The sequence below is a fragment of the Pan paniscus genome, chromosome X (genome assembly GCF_029289425.2).
Source record: "Pan paniscus chromosome X, NHGRI_mPanPan1-v2.0_pri, whole genome shotgun sequence".
Lineage (NCBI taxonomy): Eukaryota > Metazoa > Chordata > Mammalia > Primates > Hominidae > Pan > Pan paniscus.
Genome location: NC_073272.2, coordinates 24,704,439 through 24,724,301, shown reverse-complemented (window position 1 = coordinate 24,724,301; position 19,863 = coordinate 24,704,439).

The following is a 19,863-nucleotide window of genomic DNA, read 5'->3' as shown; positions in this document are numbered from 1 at the left end:
GAATTTAGACCTCACGCCCACATGAGTGCAGACAAGTGGTTAGGCATTGTAGAGTGTTGTTTGTCTGCCTGTTCTATGCAAAGTCGTGACCAAGACAGATAGAAATCTTTACCACTTTTTACTAGTTTACCTATTGAAAGTGTGTCCCTTTAGGACCTGTATCTATATGTTGGATCTTTGATCTGAATTCCCATGCTTCTTGGATCTCAGGGTTTATTTACTGTCCCCACACATAATGCATTAAAACTCAAGCATTAAATCACTATCCCAGAGAACTCACTATGATATACTTAAGAGTCTGTTTTTGAAGTGAAGGTGATATTTTTTTCTTTTTAATACATATTTCATTCTACCACTGGATTTTTACTTTATTATATTTTCTTATATAACCTAGCTCTGTTTTAATTTCATTAAGACATAGCTTCATGTATCTGAGCCAATATTCCTTTGTCTGAGAGGCCTTTCCTGACTCCATAATAGAAAATAAGATGCCCCTTCTTTCTCTCTTACTTTTTACATGTGAATTTCCTCTATTGTATTTATGTAAACCATCCCTATCCCATTTAGAATTTTGGTTTGTTTGTTTTATTGCCCGCATTTCCCAGCCTACAAAGTAAGATGTACTAGTGCAGGGACACTGCGTGCCTCTTTTACCCTTGTAGTCCTAGTACTCACACTTACAGTGATTTCACAGTAAGTGCTCAGATCCCCTGGGATCCCTTCTACCCTTTGTGTGTGCCTATCCCTCAGCTACTCTGCACTTTCCTTCTAATGCCTAAATAGTGTCTGTGCCTCTGTTCAGAGAATTACCCTTTGGCTACTGGAACTGATTGGCTTGCTCATGCACGCAGAGAGTTGGAACCACCTGGGAGTTTACATAGCCACTCTGGGTGGGCTTTAGCCAAAGACTGACTGGTGTGAGAATACTGGAGGTGCAATTTACACTTCAGGCTGAAGCTGGGAGCTTACATCTCCCACTCCCTCACTGGTCTTTTCTTGGAGTGCTTCCTTTAAAAAAAAAAAAAAAAACACTCACATAGGAATCCTCATTTCAGAGTCGGCCTCTTAGGTCTGCCAACCTAAGACTGCTCGATAAATATTTATTGAATGAATAACTAAATATATCTTCGCCATCAAACTTTTCTTGTCAGACTGTTGTACTACCTCATATTTTATCTCGTTGCAAAGACTATTTTTTCTTGGATTTTTATTCAAGTCACAATATAATTCACTGTATCATATACTTTACATAACAAATATTTTTTTCTGCTTATCAATGTTATGCTTCAGTATAGAATATTCTTGTGTCATATGCTGCAAAGTTTTGTTAGCTTGTTTACTGTCATTGAATGAGAAACAGTTGATCTGGGAAATCAGTTGCCATTTAATGGAGTTGAACAATTATTGTTGGTTGCTCTCGGTGTTTACCTGGTTACCATTCAAATCCTCCTTTCTGGACTAAACTGGCAGGCATTTGTATGTTTGAAGCTCTTACCTAATTCCTCAGTGCTACTAGTTATTATTTGATGTTGGTACTAAAACCAGGAAGGACCTTTTGCCACCTGGGTAGTGTTGTATGTTGTGTTTGTGTGTAGGAGAGGGAGGGGCTAATTTATTTCTTGATAATTTGGTGGAATATATGCATCATCATTTACTTCATGTCATACTGTTTTATCTCTGTGAAGAGGACGCAATTTTGATTCATTATCACAGTTTAGTGTTCAAGTTATTGTAAACACATTGCATTGCCCTTGGTTTCTCTCTATTCCAAACATCCATCCTCAGTGTTTGCAGAATTATGTTCTTTAAATAAAATCCTATTACTTCATCCCTTTACATCCCTTGTTAGATCCAGGTTTCTTTTGAGGAGAAAGTCCATATTTCTTGTCTTAGTTTCCAAGGCTCTTTTCAAATCCCTTCCCAATGCCTTTTTCCAGACTTAGTTTTTTCCCCTTAACATTTATTCTAATTTCTATTTGGATTCATTTTCACCTTTCTCTGATTATGTTTTGCTCTTTCACCTCCATTCCTTTATCCATGCTCTTCCTGGGCCTGAAAATGGATTCCCTAGCTTTGTTACTTAAAATAATCATCACCATAGTCCATGCTTCAGTTTAAAGACCTCTTCAATTACATTTTACCCAGCCTGTACTTTCTGGCTGCGTCACACAGAGTTAGTTGACTCCCTTCAGCTAAGCCCTGCTGCACTGTGTTTATACCACTTGTTGTTGCTGGGCTTGTTGCTCAGATTCCACTTTAGGATCTATTCCCCCGGTTGCCGAAAATGCATTTCCCTTGTTTGTGAAGAGCTGCCTTGCCCAAAGTCATACCTCCTTCTCAGGTGTGGACTGCATTCCAGTCACTCGTTGGTATAGGTGATATGATGACCTGACCTCTTGTACCAGTTTAGGACAATTCTGAACGGCGATCTTGGCTTCAGAGCTCCCCATGAGATTTGTTGAGGACATTGTTGAAACTATATGGCAAACTAGGCTTTCCCTGTGCCAAACCTATCTTCCGTCTCTTTCTCCATGGATGTTGATCCATAGAGCACCCCCTAATAAATTTCCTGCATAATTAAGCTTCTCAGAATCTGCATTCCATGGAAACTGAGCTGCAACACCACGATTATGGCTTATTAAATTTGATTTTCATTCCCTCCCATTGCCTTCCCCACTTAACTGTGAACTTCTTTAGGATGGTACCATGATGTTAATTTTTGTTTTCTAAACACTTAGCATCGACCTGGACATAGTAGATGATCAATAAATATTTCTCAAATAAATGGATGGATGGATATTCTTTTATTCCGACTAGTTTGACAAGACAATAAATCTTGTCTATTTTATTACTTATCGTATTGGCTTATATGCTATCAGTAACTTGCAAAATTTTCTTATCCCAAATATTAGTTTATTACAATGTCTACAATATATTACACTGATTCTGCTTTCCCCTTAAATATAATTAACTGAATAAATTGAATTTAATCATCCAAGATTAATATAAATGGTTCACATAGGACTACAATTTCAAATTCCATATGTACAAAGAAGTCAATTTTTTTTCCTCTAAAATAAATCTGCAAGTGATTAAGTGATTTCTTTCTGAAGTTAGGCTTATTTTTGGAAGAAGAGAAGCTATTTTTTTTGTATAAACTAATAATGTGGATGACTTGAATTACTTAGCAAGGCTTACTCTTTCTGTAAGTCAAAAATTTCCATTAGAACTTTCTTAGGGGCTACATGCATATTTATTCTACACTTGAAAGGACGTCTCTGTTTATATATACTCAGTATACTCGAGACTGTGTATTCTCTATAATGATAGAGATACATTTTAGAGAGGGAGTGTCATAGAAAGTATGTTGAATTAGGACTCAGATAAGCCCGATTTGTTCAGGTCCTGATAATTTCTTGGAACTTTGAATTATTATTATTATTTTCATTCTGTCTTTTAACATTCATAATGAAAGCATTACCAAAATTAGTTAATATAATAGTGAGAAAAGCCTACACGTATGCTATTTTCATCTTTATCATACAAAATCATGGAGGCATTGGAAGTATTGGAAGTCCAAGAAACTTACTTAAAGATCACAAAAGTAGAGGAGCTGGCATTTAAGACTGAGTCAAAGTTACACTTAGCATGAAATTTCCTTTAGGGGAAAAATATGAAATGGGTGATATTTGTCTCTGAATCCCACCCTTGTTTCCTATCACCAATCCTGCTAATAATCTTAAAGGTTATCAAATCCCTGAGAAGTGCTTAAAGTATGGCCCCAGGCAGGGATGTAAACTTTTTTTTTTAAATGAGTAATTTTAAAAGACCATCCTTTAGGTTTTGGCTCTTTTCCAAGTTGTCTTCCATACTACGTAGCTGGACAACTGGAATGAAATGCCCAAGATAATACTCAGACTGTCTTCTTTCTTTACTCCTCCTCTATCCTTTTCCCCTTCTTGCTACAAGAAGCGGTGAACAAAAGGAGTCTTACTATAACACTTTGGTTTTCCAAAACCTTGTTTAGGATGTATTTTTACTATAATTAAATGACAAAACACTAATATCATGCTGAGTATGACTGATTGGAATTCCTCATTCACTCCCTCCTTTTTCTGTGTACTGTCCTATTCTGCAAAGGCTGGAAATTGAAAACTACATTTCCTAGACCCCCTTGCAGCTAAGATTCTACATATGAAGTAGTTCCTTTTAATTAAATTTCCTCATTAGAAGTAAAGGAGGAGTTCCGCTTAGAAGGTGGACTTCAGGCAGAGACCAAATTCCAGAGGCTGTTTCTGCTGGCCTATAGAGATTATAAATCCAAGAATGTCTAGGAAGACCTATGGCAATCAAAATCAAGGTTTCCGAAGGAAACAACCAGCTTAGTTGATGTCCACAGGCAGCTTCCTAATCCTTGGATCACATCTGTATGGGCAGCATAGTTTTAAACCTAAGAATTTCAGTGATGGCTCCTGATTGCTGCTCCTCCGGGGCTTCCACTGGTTTTATAACACGTAAGTTCCTGATTTAAATCTTCCTTTTTCTTCATATAACTAGAATGATTTGTGTTCCTTGCTAGGTGTTCTGACTTAAACAAACACAAATTATAAATACTTCATAGTAGCAGTTGTTTTTTCTTTGTTGCCTTTGAAGTTTAGAGGGCAAATCTTACACCAGTGGATTATTTACACTGAATAACTACAACCACCTAGGTATAAATTGTCAGTATTACTAAAGATGGCATTAAATACAGACTTTCTGTAAATCATGGGCTAAAAAGTGCTTTTGCCATCTAGCTTTCAGTGCTATAGCCTATTCTAAGAAGAGTTCTCTCTGATTGTTTTAAATCTTCATTTCCTCTTTTGACATCACTTTTTGCCAACATTAAACTAAAGTGAGTGGGGAAGCAGGTTAAGGGTCAAAGAACAGAGGTCAGAAGACTGGTTCGAAATCTATAGCTCAGCTCTTAACCACTTGTGTGAGTGACCTCAGGCCAGTTCATTCCTTATCCTGAGGCTGTGTTTGTATCTAAAAAAATGAGGACACTGATAATCTCTGAACATGTGGCACAGAATCATACATAAAACTAACAGTGTGGTCACTGGTTGGGCTGGCATGTAAATCCTGGCCACCTAGAGTCCTTGGAGAATTTGCGCTGATTGACTGTCAGTCTGTTTTACGTGGCCAGAGATACTTGGGTAAAGCATTATTTCCATCTGACCTTGTAAAGCACTAGATTTGGGTCCCACTCCTCTATGATTTGCTTATAAGACAGATCAAAGAGTGCTTCACAACTTCTACTAATTCAACCTATAAAACCACATTTTAATAGGTTTTCCTATTATTCAAATGCCAGTTTTAAATATTAGCATTATTCAGAAGCTCTACTGTGTTTACAAAAAGGAAACATCAGATAATTAAACTTAATTATTGAAAAGATCATGTCTTTTGTGAACATTGTCTGGATAGATATGTTTTAACTTGCCATAAAACAAGAATCATCAGTATGCAGTGAGGAGGTATTGAAGAAAATTGCCTTAGAACCAGAATTGCCCCTCTGGAGTCAGCGCTTGAATAGGCTGAATAATGTATTGGTTAAGAACATAGACTCTAAAATCAAGTTGCCTGGGTCGAAACTTCGCTACCGCAATTTATTAACTGTTTGACCTTGGGCCAGTAGCATCACTTCTGTTTAATTCAGTTTATTCACATGTAAAATGAGAATAAACATGGTACCCATTTCATAGGGTGGCTTTGAGGATTTATCATATGAGAATTTTTCAAAAATTTATGAAGTGCTTGGCACACAGTTAAGTATGAATATGTTAATTACAATACTGTTTTGTTAAGAAACACTTGCCTTCTATCTTTCTGTGCCACAGATTCTCCAGTGGCTCAGAGTGAGTCCTCTATACTCTACTTTACTAACACTTTCCTTGACCTTGCTAACATTTTTTCAGGTGGAAATCTTTCTCTGCTTAATGAATTCTGTGCATTTGTTCTCTACATGTATATATTTTTTTCTTTGCTGGTCGCTAGGTCAGTTGTATAAATTATCTGTAAAATATCTGCTAATTTAAGGTAATATTTCTAGTATTGTTTAATTTGATGAATAATGAAATATTTTAAAAATTTTATAAATATATACTTTACTTATAAAATAATCCTATGGGTCAATTTCCTTTTTATTGCAGGTTCCAGTTCAGTTGAAGAAATTGATCTTCCTGTGATCTGTAGGCTTCTTCCCCTTGACCTCGTATTAAGGGCAGTCTAGACAGAAAACATTAAGCAATTCCCCCAAATTCCTGGTAGGAGGGCAATAGAGAAGGCTTATAATAGTCCTCAGCAACCTGGGGGTGGCGGTAAGAGGATGGAGATACGGACTGAAATGACTAGCAAGCAATTGATCCTAGTAATTTTCAACACCTTGATGACACTTTTGGAATCTAATAATCCCCTGGATTTGCCTCTGAGACACTAACGGCTTACCTACCTATCTTTTGGGTCTCAGGTTTCTAGAGCATGAGAGGGGCAAAGCCCTCTATCCTGACTTATTGATTGGTGCCTGATTTTCTGCCTTTAAATAACTAGCTTTATTTCCCAGAACTGAGTTCTTGGTTCCACATTTTCCTGCCTTATCTTGGATAAACTTATCTAGATACAACTCTGCTTCTCAAGATATGCTACTGTCATGTCCAAGTTTATGTCGTTAGTCAATTCTCCCAGATTATACCGCTTGTTCGATTTCAGCATCTGTCCAAAATTACACTAGATTCTGAACCTAGTGAGTAGTATTGAATATTGGGTCTTACATTTTGTTTTAGAATTACGTTTCATTAAGACTGTTTATATTTTGGTTCACATTATAGCTATCCGTTACTTTCTGGGCTACTGTTTTGGGCAAGGACTACCCTGCCTGCCAACTAATTTACTCCCTCTAGTTCAGTAGCTTATCCCTCCCAGCATACTATGTGTCTGCTGAAGTATCCTAAAGTCCTCCTGTAAAACTTTCACAGACACTATCTTCTTAGTATCTCCATATAGCTCTTGGATTTCTTTGTGGAAATGTGTGAATTGGACAAAACATTCAGGGGATTGGATTTTCTAAAGCTTAGCTCAATGGCCTCCAGAGAACTGAAGGACCTGAATGTTTGCACAATTTCTGTTTATTCACTCTTTTAAAGTCAGACTTTCCCATGGAATGGGTGGGATGAAAATAGAAATGAATTCTTATAATTTTTTTATATAGCATCTTGTCTTGTTTCTAAAGGATCACGTTAGGATTTAGTTGTTATAGTAACCTGGAAATTTGAATCATTTCTATTAAGATGTATTGTTATGGAGTATTTGATATTTTTGAAGTACTTTATAATTTCTTCGAATAGTTATTCCTCACAATGGACCTATGATATAGAGCATTAGTATCATATCATCTTTCCTCTGTTTTCTTTTAGGAGAAGTGAACAACAGGCCATTTATAACTTGTCAAATATTACCAAGTGAGTCAGTGGCAAAATGGGATTTGAAATCCCCGTGCCTCTGTCCCTGATCAGCTATTATTTCTATTCTACCAATATAACTGTACCATTTCCCTATTTATTGTTTAGTCTGCCACTTCTTACTTCAATAAAATCCAATTAAATTCTTCAATGTTACATCTCCCTTCTCCCACACTAATTATTTCTTTTTTGTTTACTTAATCATAAGCATTAGATGAAGACTTGTCTAATAGTAGAAGGATGGATTAAATTATTTCTTTACACCTTTCTAACATTTTTTACCCTTTGATTTTACGTAGTAAAACTAGATTTCAGAATATCTAATCTTTTTGATGGTTAAGTTAAATGATCAAGTTCAGTTAATCAAGTTAAATGATTAAGTCAACTCATATACATTTAATTTTGTAAATATCCAGAAACATATATGATGGTGTAATTTGTCTATAAATTTATTGAAGCCTGGGATCATGGCTTCTAAGCAGGAAGGGAGCATGGTACATGCAGTAAAGGACCTTTAGATTAAACTTCTGCCTCTTTTCCACACCAAATATGTGACTTTGGGCAGGAATTTATCCTCTTCACCCTGATGTTCCTCTTCTATAAAATGGCAATCATATTACCTCATAGAATTCCATGAAATTAAACTGCTTGTCATTTAGTGTACCAGTTAGAATCCAGCTAGTTAAACAGAAACCACACTAGGTATTTAGCAGAAAAAAATTAATATAGAGAATTGGATATATAAATGTTGGAGAGCTAAAATAGTAAAAAGGAAAGTAACCCAAAGATAGCTGCAGGAAGTATCTACCATCTCTAAGTCTGGGAATATAAAAGAGAAGAGGTTCAAGTAACCAGAGAGTAGGAGCTTGGAAGAGGGCCTGGCTGAATTGGTACCAGCTGCTTCTGGTAACTTAGGATCTCAGAAGAGAGACCCTAGATAGCTAGAACTCAGACCTCTGAAGAGACAAAAACACCTGAATACTTCTGGTACCTTTGAGTAGGCACAATGAGGCTGGTTCTGGGAATTTCAAGAAGAAATTAAACTGAAAGGAACTGGGGCATGAAACAAAAACAGCTCCCTCTCTTCCCCCTTGCTTTCCAATCTCTCTCTAGTGTCTTCTATTGGTTGAAGCTAATGGGAAGACAACTGGCAAAGTGTCTAGAAAATATAGTTTTCAGAGTTCCAGCCTTAGCATTGTAGAATACACAAGGGTATATTTGAAGCTGAGAGACAAAAGACTAAATAACTGGTACAAATAAGTACAACTAAAAAACAAAACCATAAAAATTCCTTTTGGTTTTAGATAACATTTTTGAAGTCTAGCCAAATTCATCAATATATCATGATTAAGTTGTATTCCTTTTATGAATTGTGGCTTTAAATAATGACAAGAAATGGATTGTTACATAATTCATACACGGACCCCCAGAAAACCACATCCATTTCCAGTGACCACTTTTCTCTTCTCCTTCCTCAAGTATGCTCAAGTATTACTCGGCACCTGAATGAGCAGATTGTTTTTTCTTTGTGAGGCATGTGTTTCATAAAGCCCAGTAAAAAGTAGAACAGCTGCAGATGGGTGTCTTGAAACTCCCAGAGAGATTGTCAAACAAGCAAGCCTCCATGTGAGTAGAAAAGTTCTTAGATTGCTAGGACTCTCATTTATTTACTGAATCAGAATGATGTTGAGGCATTTTTTTTTGAGATGGAGTCTCACTCTGTCGCCCAGATGCTGAAGCATTTAAATACTTTCTTTGAGAAGTGTGTGATAGAATCTTATGCTGTTTACCTGATACCTACTGCATGGATTAATCTAGTGTTTGTTTGGGTAGCTAGACTGGATGAAATATAAAATTATGTCTAGTATGCGAACAAGACTAGTAATACTTTCAATAATGTGCTCATTTCAGAGAATGTATATTTAGATGTCAATAAAAGCTGATCTTCAATTTTTTTCCTGTTTTTCGAAGTTAACAAAACAAAGATTGAAGCGAAATAAGGAAGTTTTAGAAAAAGGAATCTGACCTGAAGTAGGTGTAGTATGATTGGCCAATATAATTTAGTTGATATTTTAGCAACTGTGCATATATTTGGAGAAGTTCCTGAGGTTATTCTTGTTGTTTCTGTAAGGGAAAGGCAGGATTCTTTATCACTTTGTTTTGGTGGAGAAGAGGATACTAAAGGAACTGGATAATTGTACACTTAAGTGGATTTGTAGGTGTCTGAATGGCTATATCCAAAATGCATTGGCTAATGGACCATATAAATATTTGTGTAATGGGAGCAGATGTATACATCACATAGTATTACTACCTTCCATTCTAGCCTGTTAAATTTGAAAATATTCAGAGGCAGGCATAGGAGATACGATGCTCAATTTTCAGATGTTAAAAACCTGGACCGAATTGCTAACACCAGATGTCAAACGACTCCAAGGACCACAAGAACAAAATGATCCAATGATGGATGAGTCTGCTAATAAAGTCAATTCTTCTTAGACTACATTATTCTGGTGTCCAAATCAAGGGAGAAAAAAGTTTCGTAACTCTTCATGTGTGAGGTAAGTGGTGAGAAATAATCTTTCTGGTGAACATCCTTACTCTAATAAATCCATTTATAATTGATTTTTGCTGTACCTCCCAAAGATGGTATTCTGAGTTATTTTGACAGTCATAGATAATTATCTAACTGTTGGTCAGTGAATGTTTCTGATTCCCCACATCTCCAATAGAAGAGGGGGCTTGAGAGGGTAAGCCTTCTGAGGGAGCATTTATTCTATGACATTTAATGCTACAAAAAGTGCTGAGGTCCAGTGACTAAGGAACATATTAGTTGGTTTTGTTTTTCCTTTCCTCCACCAACAGTCTTGTTCCTGGGTTTCAGGGAAAACTAGAGTGTGTAAGAAGGCTGCCAGACATGAGTGCCACACCCCATTATGACATCTCTAAGCATGTTTTTAAATGCCCGATGCCTCATATTTATGAGAATGTATGCAGTGAAGTCACACCTGGTTTTCTTCCTCTCCATCAAAAATGGCAGCAGCAATAATGGTCCCTTTCTGAGTGTTGATTATATACTGAAAACTACACTAAGTACTTTACCTGCATTATCTCATTCAATTACCATAATACTTCATTATGAAGATGAGTAAACCAAGGCTCAGAGACATGAGCAATTTGCCTAAGCTCACCTAGCTAGTCAGTGGTGAAGCCAGAGCTTAAATCCAGGCTATCTCACTATACAGAAGTATCTCTGCCTGTAGTTTGAAAAGAGCCATGCACCCTATTTAGGAAGACTTAGGTCCTAGGACAGGTCTGCCTAACCTAATATTGTGATGAAACACTTCACTTGCCTAGGCCTTCACTTTCTCATTTGTAAATTGAGTTGGCTGTGTGGAATGATCATTATGGTATCTTGCAGGTCTAATCTTCTAAATCTAAAGTTCATTGAGAATTTGGATTTCTTTTATTTTTAAGTCAGTGTAAATGAAGGATTGACTAGAACCTGTCTCTTTGAGAATAATTACTTCCGGGGGAAAATTTGAGTGCTGATTTCCCCAGTTTTCAAGGCAAGAGGTAATAAGAACAGATGAAATCAACTCTCTGATATGATTTTGGAAAAATACGTCAAACATTAAATGTAAAAATTACAGTTATTTCTCCTTTGGGTGGGTCTCAAAATTATTTTAAGAGATTTGGTCTTTTATAGACATGTCAGAGCATATCGAATAGGATTGTGTTTCTTTCTCAGAGTTTTGGCTAGAGCTGAAAAACTGAAAAAAAAAAATAGATGATAAATGCCTACACATTCTATAGAGAGGTGCTAGCTAAAAAGTCGGAAAACTTATATATGGTGTTAAAAGTCAGTTACTGGAAGGAAGTGCAAGGGGAGCTTTAGTGGAGCTGCTAGTGTTTTGGGTGCTGGTTGTATGAATATGTTAACTGCACAAATTCAATGAGCTATACATTTGTGAGTTGAACATTTTATGTGTTTAAGTTGTATGTCAATTTTTTTTTTTTTTTTTTTTTTTTGAGACGGAGTCTTGCTCTGTCGCCCAGGCTGGAGTGCAGTGGCGTGATCTTGGCTTATTGCAAACTCCACCTCCCAGGTTCACGCCATTCTCCTGCCTCAGCCTCCCGAGTAGCTGGGACTACAGGCGCCCGTCACCATGCCCAGGTAATTTTTTTGTATTTTTTTAGTGGATACAGGGTTTCACCCTGTTAGCCAGGATGGTCTTGATCTCCTGACCTCGTGATCGCCCGCCTTGGCCTCCCAAAGTGCTGGGATTACAGGCGTAAGCCACCGCGCCCAGCCATATGTCAATACATTTTTACCGAAAAACATATCAGAAAGGTTCAGCTACCAACAACTCTAATCAATCACCTCCAGGATATATAAGAGAAGATTAAGTATTTGAAAATATTACTGAATAAATCATTACGGTAGAGAGTTGTCAACTAAATAGAAAGTACACCTTTCCTGACCCTCCCCTCCAGTATATTAGAAACTTCCATCCTCTTTATCCTGTATATATTTTTACTGCACTAATCAAGAGACTGAAAAATTGTGCCAAGATCATTTCAGTATGAAGTTTTTGCCAGAAAAACCCAATTAGAAAAGTGAAATGGCAAAACTAATTCACACTAATATATTCTAGACTCTGGAAAGCCTCTCCCTAGAGAATCTGCATTCTCAAATAAGACCACTGGAAAAAGTAGTGCAGAAAAATAGAAAGAAATCTTAAGTGGTGGACTATGAGGGATCAGGAAGGGAGATATTTGAGGTTCAGGATCTTTTTCAGATAAACGTTTATTCTGCTTTGCCACAGATTAACCTTTTCTATGCTTGTTAGATTTTTAAATATAGGCCAGAAACCCAAATTCTTGTAAATACTAATGTATAAATTAATATGTGTGTATAAATAGTCAAATAAATAAAATACAATAAATTATGACCATTGTCAAAACTATGTTCAAGAGAATGTATAGTAACTCATTTATTCTTTCAAAAATATTCCTACTGAGGACTTATAATGTCCCAGTCAGTAGGCACAATTCCATGAACAAACTGAGAGATATATTCTCTTCCTTCATGAAATCTTAGATTTGGCAAAGGAGGAAGACATTTAAAAATTGTTACTCAAATAATTATTTCATTATAAGCTTGATCTACAGTGCTGTAAAGCAAAATAGAGCTACTCAATTTTCTTGAAATAGTGTTTTAAAAGGTACCAAAAGTATATTTACTTTGGGCGTTGGGTATTATAACCCTAGCGTCAGATTTTTAAAATAAAATTACGAAGAAAAATGCCACACAACTAAGCTTTTCTTACTGTTACACTCAGTGTTCTTTATTCCTTTTTGTGTGTGTCAGAGAGGTGTGTTAATCCTATCTAATACCACAGCATATCTATTACTATGCATCTGATGTTTTGAAGAAAATTCCTTCTTTTGAAAACACATTTCTGTTTATCTTTATAGTCTTTTGAAAATTGTGTTGCCATGGCTGCAAGATATTTATTTTGATCCTTTTTCCTTAATTGACAGGGAGGTTGTGATTCAGTAAGGAACAATGGTTTTGTGAATTACTTGACTTAATTTTTAAATGAGTCCGTGGTAAAGTGAGTTTTGAATAATGACCTTCTTTCTTGGCTTCATGTTTATTTTCTATTTAAATGTAATGCATGACTTTAAAATGCTTAGACACAAATGAAGATGTTTTATATTGCTCTGCTTTCAATGTCAGGGAAAACAAAAATCTAAAAGAAATATATTTTAATCACTGTATTTTCCAGATAGTCCAAAAACCCTTTGCATAGGACATTTATCTAAAACAATTATAAACTTCTCAGCAATAGAGTTAAGGGATTAATAAGTGATGAAGATGGCCCCAATACCCAAATGGCAAACCCAAAATTATATTGTCTCTACATTATTTATTCTGGGTTTATTCATTGAAAACATAAGATTGTTGATGAAAATTTACATTCACTAAGCATGTTGTTTTTTTTTTGTCTGAATGTGATGATTCTTACTTTAAAAACAATGTGTAGAACAAAACTGGAGGAATCACATTACCTGACTTCAAATTATATTATAGAGATATAGTAACCAAAACAGCATGGTACTGCATAAAAACAGACATATAGACCCGTGGAACAAAATAGAGAACCCAGAAACAAATCCACACACTGACAGTGAACTCATTTTCAACAAGAACATACACTGGGGAAAGGGCAGTCTCTTCAATAAATGGTGCTGCAAAAACTGGATATCCATATGCAGAAGAATGAAACTAGACCCCTACCTCTCACCATATACAAAAATCAAACCAAAATGGATTAAAGACTTAAATATAAGACCTCCAACTATGAAGCTACTGAAAGAAAACATTGGGGAAACTCTCCAGGGCATTGGACTGGGCAAAGACTTCTTGAGTAATATTCTGTAGGCACAGGCAACCAAAGCAAAAATGGACAAATAGGATCACATCAAGTTAAAAAGCTTCCACACAGCCAAGGAAACAATCAACAGAGTGAAGAGACACCTCAAAGAATGGGAGAAAATATTTGTGAACTACCCATCTGACAAGGGATTAATCACCAGACTATATAAGGAGCCCAAACAACTCTATAGGAAAAAATCTAATAGTCCAATAAAAACATGGGCAAAATATTTGATTAGACATTTCTCAAAAGAAGACATGCAAATGGCAAACAGGCCATTTGTGTTCAACATCATTGATCATCAGAGAAATGCAAATCAAAACTACAATGTGATATCACCTCACCACAGTTAAAATGGCTTTTATCCAAAGACAGGCAATAAGAAATGCTGGTGAGGATGTGGAGAAAAAGGAGCTCTCATACAATGTTGGTGGGAATGTAAATTAGTACAAACACTATGGAGAACAGTTTCCAGGTTCCTCAAAAACTAAAACTAGAGCTACCACACAATCCAGCAACCCCACTCCTAGGTATATACGCAAAAGAAAGGAAGTCAGTGTATCAAAGAGATATCTGCATTACCATGTTTATTGCAGCACTAGTCACAACAGCCAAGATTTGGAAGCAACCTAAGTGTCCATCAACAGATGAATGGAGAAAGAAAATGTGGTACATATACACAATGGAGTTCTATTCAGCCATAAAAAAGAATGCAACCCTTTTGTTTACAACAACATGGATAGAACTGGAGGTCATTATGTTAAGTGAAGTAAGCCAGGCACAGAAAGGCAAACATTACATGTTCTCACTTATTTGTGGGACCTAAAAATTAAAACAATTGAACTCATGGAGATAGAGAGTAATAGGATGGTTACCTGAGGCTGGGAAGGGTATCAGGTGAGGGGGGTATTGTTAATGAGTACAGAAAAATACTTAGAAATAATAAATAAGACCTAGTATTTGCTAACACAACAGGGTGACTATAGTAAAAAATAATGTAAATGTTCATTTTAAAGCAACTGAAAAAGTATAATTGTTTGAAACAAAAAGATAAAAGCTTGAGGTAATTTACCCCACTTCCCCTGATGTGATTATTATTCATTGCAGGCCTATATCAAAATATCTCATATAACCCATAAACATATACACCTACTATGTACCCACAACAATTAAAAATTAAAATAAAACAACATGTGAATTTCAAGCAATACAATATTGTCCAACAGTCACAAACAAGTTTACGAGGGGGTATTTAATTAGCCATTCATCCTCATTTTATTCTACTTACTGTATCAGATCCTTTTCTGTGCAGCATTTGACACCTTTGCAATTCACAAGATATTCTATGTGGTTGAATTTGTCTCATTTTAAATAGTACATAATGATCTGTTATTCTCAGTGACCCTTTTCATTTTTTTCTTCATTTATCAACATGACAAAATTATTTTGGCAAATTGGTATTCATTTCTGTTATTTTAGGTCATGAGATTTCTTTGCAAAGTAAAGTAAGCAAACACAAAATATTTCCTTATATTCAGCTGGTTTCCAGATTCTTCTCCTAACACAGTCAGAACTGAGATTCCCTAAATCTGCGAGTTTGTGGCTGTAGGTGAAACAAGTAACCAATTAACTGTCTGTGGCTTCTATGAGTGATAATGTAGCATCTTAAGCCACTAGTCATCCCCTTCATCTCACAGCCTCATTTTCTTGCCGAGACATTTTCGGGAAGTCCTCAGGACTTCAGTGGCAACTCAGGAACTATATATTTGGGAGTATGTCTTTGTTTCCCCTCATCTTTCCATGACTACCTTCTTTCCTAATATTAGAGGTTGTCCGTAAAGTTACTTGAAGGCGGCATCTCATCACTGTCATTGTTTTCAGTGCTTTCTACAAGAATTTTAATATCTGGGCCAAGAGTGTTTTCACTCAGGATTCACCACAAGGAACCCTTAAGGTGTGAAGAAGGTTTCATGTTCCTGAGAGTCCTCTAGAAACTGAGATGAGGAGAATGGGGATTACCCATTCTGTTTCACATTTTGTTACCTGGGCACCAAAGCAGTTTTTTTTATGGCACCAATATCACTCAAAATCCCTCACAAAAACATGTTAAACCCCTTCATGCATCTCTGTCTCACTGCCATAGTATCTGATATTTCACTATGAGTCTTAGCTTGGAAATTAATATTTTAGACAAACTACTACCTGGCCTTCTTCATCTCAGTTCTTTCGCCAACCCCTGGGATGAATACTCTGTCACACAACACACTCCAGAACTTAAGTTAAAATGCACAGGCCCTCACCTGTAATCCCAACACTTTGGGAGGCCAAAGTGGGTGGATCACTTGAGGTTAGGAGTTCCAGGCCAGCCTGGCAAGCATGGTGAAACCTTGTCTCTACTAAAAATACAAGAATTAGCCAGGCGTGGTGGCGGGCGCCTGTAGTCCCAGCTACTCGGAAGACTGAGGCGGGAGAATTGCTTGAACCCAGGAGGCGGAGGTTGCAGTGAGGCAAGACCCAGTCTGCACTCAACTGTACTCCAGTCTGGACGACAGAGTGAGACTCCATCTCAAAAAAACAAAAAAAAAGTGCCATACAAATAAACTCATTTAATTCATTTTTGGTAGCTCCACCAACTGCTTTACAAGACATATTTCAGACTTACTTTGATAATAGTACAATGTTTTTCTTTACTGTCATACTCTCCTCTTGTGCTCAATTCATGCTTAAAAGCACTTTGTGATTTGCCTTTTTTCCTCAAAGCTAACTTTGTCAGTCTAGAACTCTACTATATTGGTATATGGCCTTCATTTAAAACATTATTAAAACTTTATACGTACAACATGGCCAAGGTGATAATAAAAGAGCTAAAAATATAGTAACTCCAGAGACCACAAAGGCTTATAGGTTCTTAGAAGACTTATTGAACCCTGGTCCATACCAGAATCATGGGAGTAGGTAAGGATTTTTCAAAGGAGTCAATTCTTATGAAAATTCATAGAGGGTAAACTTTATGTTAAAATATTTTCTCCAATCCCTTCCAAATTCAGCACCCTCAAATTCATGCCCTCCCTCACAACACCCTAGCTTTTATCATGCTTTTGTTCCAGATGCATATCAAGAAAAAAGGAAGAATGGACCCGTAAGAATGACCCTCTTTCACGAAACAGGTGGTACAGATGTCCTCTTAAAAGCACAGTATCAATAGACAAGGTGAGCACTAGAGTTAAGAGAAAGGTAAAGAATTCCAGCTAAGTTATAAAATCTTAATGACAAGAGGAGATAACTGAACATTCCAAGAAAAAAGGGGATGTAGGATGTAGGATTATGAGTGCGTGGTGTTTGGGGTTTATAATACTACTTGATAGGAACGAAAAGGCTAGAACTAATAGACCAAAGTAGATTTGAAACGATTACTGGCCACAGCTGAATGACTAGTACAGTATATATTATTTCCAAATGAGTAATATCCTCTATAAACCTACACAAAGAGACAGATACTAATGTAGAAATTTAGGACGAGATAGTAGGAACCATAGTATAGCAATTATTCTCAAGACACAAAGGTTTAAAGCAATGGTTCTCAGAGTATGGACCCAGCAGCATTAGCATCATTTTGGAATTCGTTAGATACAAAAATTATCAGGCTCTTCCCAAGATCTACTGAATTAGAATCCCCAGGGTAGGGCCCAGCAATCCATGTTTTCTCTGCATTAATCACCCTTTATGTAATTCTGATGCACATTCAAGTTTGAGAGCCACTTATTTAGGGACAACTTATAAATTAATTTGTACATATGAACAAACATTGTTTAATTGTCTAGGTTCAAGATTCCACAGGGCCAAAAGAGTTATACAACAAAACCCGTGCCCTCCAGGGTCATAATACGTGGTAAAGACACAAAGCACAATGTACAGATATTTTCAAAATTCAAGGCAACAATAAAAAAGATGGCATAGAGCAGTCAGGTTAAGATTAACTGCCAATTTAATAGAATTGAATATTCCCAGTGCAGTTCCTATGAAAGAAAAGATTACTTACCACTGGTGGAATAAGGGAAGATAGCTAGAAGGAAGTAATAGATAGAATTGTTAGGAGGGTCAGATGGAAAGAGAGAGGGGCATTCTTGGAAAGCTCGGGGCAAGATGACTTCAAGGGTGAATTCTACCAAACAGTCAAAGAGGAAATAATACTAATTCTTCTCAAACTCTTCCAAAAAATAGATGGGGGACCACTTCCAAATTCATTTTGTGAGACCAGCATTACTCTGATACCAAAACCAAAGACATGACAGAAAAGAAAATCATAGGCCGACAGCCCTAATGAAATAGATGCAAGATCCTCAATAAAATACTAGCAAAATGAATTCAACAGCACATTAAAAGGAATATACACCATGACCAGGTGAGATTTACCCCTGGGATGCAAGGATGGTTCAACATATGCGAATTAATCAATGTGATACACCACATTAACAGAACAAAAAACAAAACAAAACAAAAAATCCTCAAGAGATGCAGAAAAACCATTTGACGGATTTCACCATTCTTTCATGATAAAAACCCTAAACAAAAGAAGTATACAAGGAATTTATGTCAATACAATAAAGACCATTTATGAAAAGCCCTCAGCTAACATCATAATCCATGAGGAAAAACTAAAAGTTTTTCCCCTAAAATTCAGTATAAGGTAAGGATACCCACTCTCACCACTTCTATTCAACATAGCACTAGAAGTTGTACCCAGATAAATTAAAGGAGAAAAAGAAATAAAAGACATCCAAATCAGAAAGGCAGAAGTAAAATTGTCTCTGTTTCCAGACAACATGATCTTATATATAGAAAACTCTAAAAACACCATAAAAATCTGTTAGAACTAATAAATGAATTCAGTAAAGTTATAGGTTATAAAAATCAACATACAAAAATCAGCAGCAAAATCTTTACATCATAACAAATTATCCAAAAGAAATTAACAAAAGAATCCAATTTACCATAGCATTAAAAAATACTGAGGAACAAATTTAACCAAGGAGATGAAAAATCTTTACACTGAAAACTGTAAAATATTGATGAAAGAAATTGAAGAAAACACAAATAAGTGGAAAGGTATCCCACGTTCATTGATTGAAAGAATTAATATTGCTAAAATGTCTGTACCACCCAAAGCAATATACATAACATAGTCCCTATCAAAATTCCCATTCCATTTTTCACAGAAATAGAAAAAACAATCTTAAAATTTGAATGAAACCATGAAAGACCCTAAATAGGCAAAGCAATGTTGAGAAAAAAAGGACAAAGTTAGAGGCCTCACACTTCCTGATTTTAAATTGTGCTACAAAGCTATAGTAATCAAAACGTGGTACTGCCATAAAAACAGATTGGTCTTAGTAATCTTGGTAATGATTTTTTGGATATGATCCCCCAAACACAGGCAAAAATAGCAAAAATAGATAAGCAGGACTGTATCTAAAAAGCTTCTGCACAGCAAAGGAAACAATCAATAAAATGGAAAGGCAGTCTACAGAATGGGAGAAAATATTTGCAAACCATATATCTGTTAAGGGGTCTATATCCAAAATATATAAGGAATTCATACAACTAAATAGCAAAAAAATAAAAAATAAGAGTGAGCAAAAGACTCGAGTAGACATTTTCTCAAAGGCGACATAGGGATAGCCAATAGGAATATGAAGAGGTACTCAAAATAACCAATCATCAGGAAAATGCAAATGAAAACCGCAGTGAGTGAGGCAAACGTGATAGCTGCTACACTATAGAAAGACCTGTACACTTAAAATTACAAAACTTTGATGAAAGAAACAGATGTCAAAGAAGACACAAATATATGGGAAGATATTATATGTTCATGGATTAGAAGAGTTAATTTTGTTAGAATGTCCAGACTCCCCAAAGTG